We start from the raw sequence: 2,819 nt of genomic DNA on the forward strand, positions 1-2,819 counted from the left end.
CCCCCTTTTCCAACAAGCAAATATAGGAGTAAGGATTTATAAGACCATGGAAACTCTATTATCCTTCTGCATTAAAGCCAAAAGCAACTCATTAAAACATCAAAGTGGGATGTCTCATCAGCTCAGGAAGCTCCAGCAGGAGGTGGCAGGGATGCAGCTCCTGCACAGCCCCACACCAGGCACAAAGAGCCAGGAGCCCCAGGCTGGGGCTTCAATCCCTCCTTGCTGCAGGAGCTCTGCACACACCAATCCTGCAAGCAGGGATGCAGAGATGTATCCCATCCTCCTCCTACTTAAGCCCAAAGCCCAGAGCTGCTTACCCCAGGCGCATCTCCATTACCACAACACCAGAAGCACACGACGGGTCCTCATCGCCTTGGTGAAAGAGGGATGCACTCCATCTCCCTGCTCACCCAGACCCATTTATTTCCCCTTCCATACACCTGTACAACAGAAGAGACACCACTGCCTCCATCCACCACAACATCAGGCATCAGCATCCTGTGCTCACACCGCATCCCCGGGATCCAATCCAGAAGCCTCCAACAAGGCGGAGGAATTTGGGAGGCAGCATCACCTCCTTGCACTGCAGCAGCCACCCCTATAGACCTGCATCCATTGCCCCAGCCATGCTGAGCAGCGCAGCTTCCAGAGGGCTCAGAGAGCAGCAAGGATTTGCAGAACACAGCAGGGAAGGATCCGGACTGGAGCGAGCCCTGGAGTGGCGCTGTAGAAGGGGAGCAGCCAGCAGCAGCGGTGCCTGCAGCACAGGGCAGCAGATCCCTGCAGGCAGCTCACAGCACTGCAGCAACAGGCAGTGGAAATGCTACGAGCAAACTGTGCTCACAGCATAGCAAGGAGAAAATAAATTATATACATGCATACACACGCGGATGTATTTATATACACGTCGATTAATTAAAAAAAAAAAAAAAAAAAAAAAGAGGGAGAGACAATCAGCGAGAATGCAGGGAACTAAGGGAAGCTGAGAGTGTGCAAGCAGCTCCCGGGGCATCTCAGCAGCCAGGGAAGGCCTCGGGGAAGGGGGAATTCCTCACACACGGCTCCACCCCACCGCTTTCTGCCGCACAACAATGGCAGAGCGAAGCCGTCCCTCCCCGCAGCCGCTCAGCACGGGGCCGGAGCGCCGCACGAGCGGATACGGCGATGCTCAGCGCAGAGCGCCGCGGAGCGCAGAGCCCCGCACGGCGGCGGGCGGCTCGGGGGAGGCAGCACCCCGCGGGGCAGCGCTCGGGGACGGACACCGCAGGACGGCGCCGGGCTGGGAGCGGGGGGAGGCGGGGGTGTCAGCCCCTCCCGTTCACTGCTTAACGATTCAGGTGCGTTTCGGCGCTCACGTTGAGCGCAGCGGACGCAGCATCCGACGCGAGCGCTTACCGGGAGAGCTGCGCCCGTTTGGGGGCGGGGGGAGAATGCAGAGAGGTGCCCCCGCCCCGCCCCGCGGCGCAAACAGGTCTGCGAGCCGAGCACCCCCCCCGCCCTCAGGTCTCCGGAGATAAGAGGACAATAACCCATTGTCCCTCCTCCCCGCTCCCTCCCCGCCCGCATCCAGAACGACCAGGAAGAGGGGGGCCGTGCAGCCCCGCGGCCCGGGCCGTGACCGCAACCCGCGCCCCACCCGGCGCTGCCGCAGGCTGGGAGCGGCTCCTGCCCCGGGCTGAGGGGGAGCCGCCCCTGCGGTACCTCCCGGCGCTGCCCTCGGGCTGCCGCAAGGCGCTCCCCCCTCCAGCCCCGCAGCCCGCGTTGCTCTGCCCTTCCCTCCGGCCGCGGCCGCGTCCACGAGCCGTGCCTGCCCCCTCCCCCTCCCCTTCCACCCCCCCACGCCGCTCTGCCACGCGGGAACGCCGCGGCAGCCCCCCCCGCTCCCCCTTTCCCCAAGGGCAGCAACAAGTGGCGGCGGCGGTTACAGCCGGAGCGCTCCCCCTTCCTCACCGACCCCTCCGGGTTCGCACAGACCCAGGGTGTCACGGCGGCCCCCCAAACCGCTCCGCGCTCCACTCGAATCTGGGGTATGCGCGCGGCCCCCGCGCTCCCCAAGTTCCGATGGGAGAAGGATCCCCAGTCCCCGCCGCTCCCTCCCACCTGCCGCACCGCTCCCGTGCACCCAACCGACAGCACTCCCCCCCCCCCCCCCCTCCAACAAACGACCCCGCAGCAGCTGCGGCGTTATGGAAGGCGAAAGCCGCGCGCTCCTTCCGCGGGCCGCCCCCCCCAACGGAACATCGAAGGCAGCACGGCCGCCTCCGCCCGCCCCACCCGAGGGGGCACCCGGGAACAAACTCCCCCCGCTACGGTCCCGCACTCACCGGCGCGGCGCCCCGTCCAGGCTGTCGGCGGAGCCCCCGCGGGCGGCCATAAGGAGGGCGGTGACGGCTGCGGAGCTAGCGGGAGAAAATGCTTGTCATGGCAACCCGCGCCGGGCCGGGCCTGCCGGGGGAGGGGCTGCCTTAAGGTGGCGGCCCGCCCCGTCCGCTGCTTAAGGGGGACGGGAGGCTGCGGGCGGGGCTGTGTCCCGCGGGCGCTGCGGTGCGGGAGCCCCCTCGGGCGATATCGGTGTACCCCGTGGACACCGCCCCTCTCCCCCAGGAACCCCCGTCGGGTAGTACAGGTGAACACCGGTGTTGGTACGTGTACCCCCATACGTTGTGGGCCTCCCCAGAAGCACCACCCCTTCCCCCAACCCCCCCCTGAGCAGCCCAGATGTACCCCCGGGAGGTGCGTGTCTGTGCAGTGTCACCCTTGTGGAGCAGCCAAAAGCGCACCGCATCCTTGGGGACAGTGGATCTCCCCTCCAAGCA

General features: G+C 65.9%; 1 protein-coding gene across 3 annotated transcripts in view; it reads right to left on the reverse strand.

Annotated features, from left to right (window-relative positions):
• The window catches only part of LOC122168323 (plasma membrane calcium-transporting ATPase 4-like), a 35,985-nt gene extending 33,592 nt beyond the window's left edge, over positions 1-2,393 (reverse strand). For all 3 annotated transcript variants that reach the window (XM_042833520.1, XM_042833519.1, XM_042833521.1), the window contains exon 1: positions 2,328-2,393. The gene's annotated coding sequence lies outside the window, so the exon portion shown is untranslated. The remainder of the gene's footprint in view (positions 1-2,327) is intronic.
• Between the last annotated feature and the right edge of the window lie 426 nt (positions 2,394-2,819).

Source organism: Centrocercus urophasianus, unplaced genomic scaffold, assembly GCF_019232065.1.
Source record: "Centrocercus urophasianus isolate 14NV4802_14NV808 unplaced genomic scaffold, USGS_Curo_1.0 seq_42, whole genome shotgun sequence".
NCBI classification, from domain to species: Eukaryota; Metazoa; Chordata; class Aves; order Galliformes; family Phasianidae; genus Centrocercus; species Centrocercus urophasianus.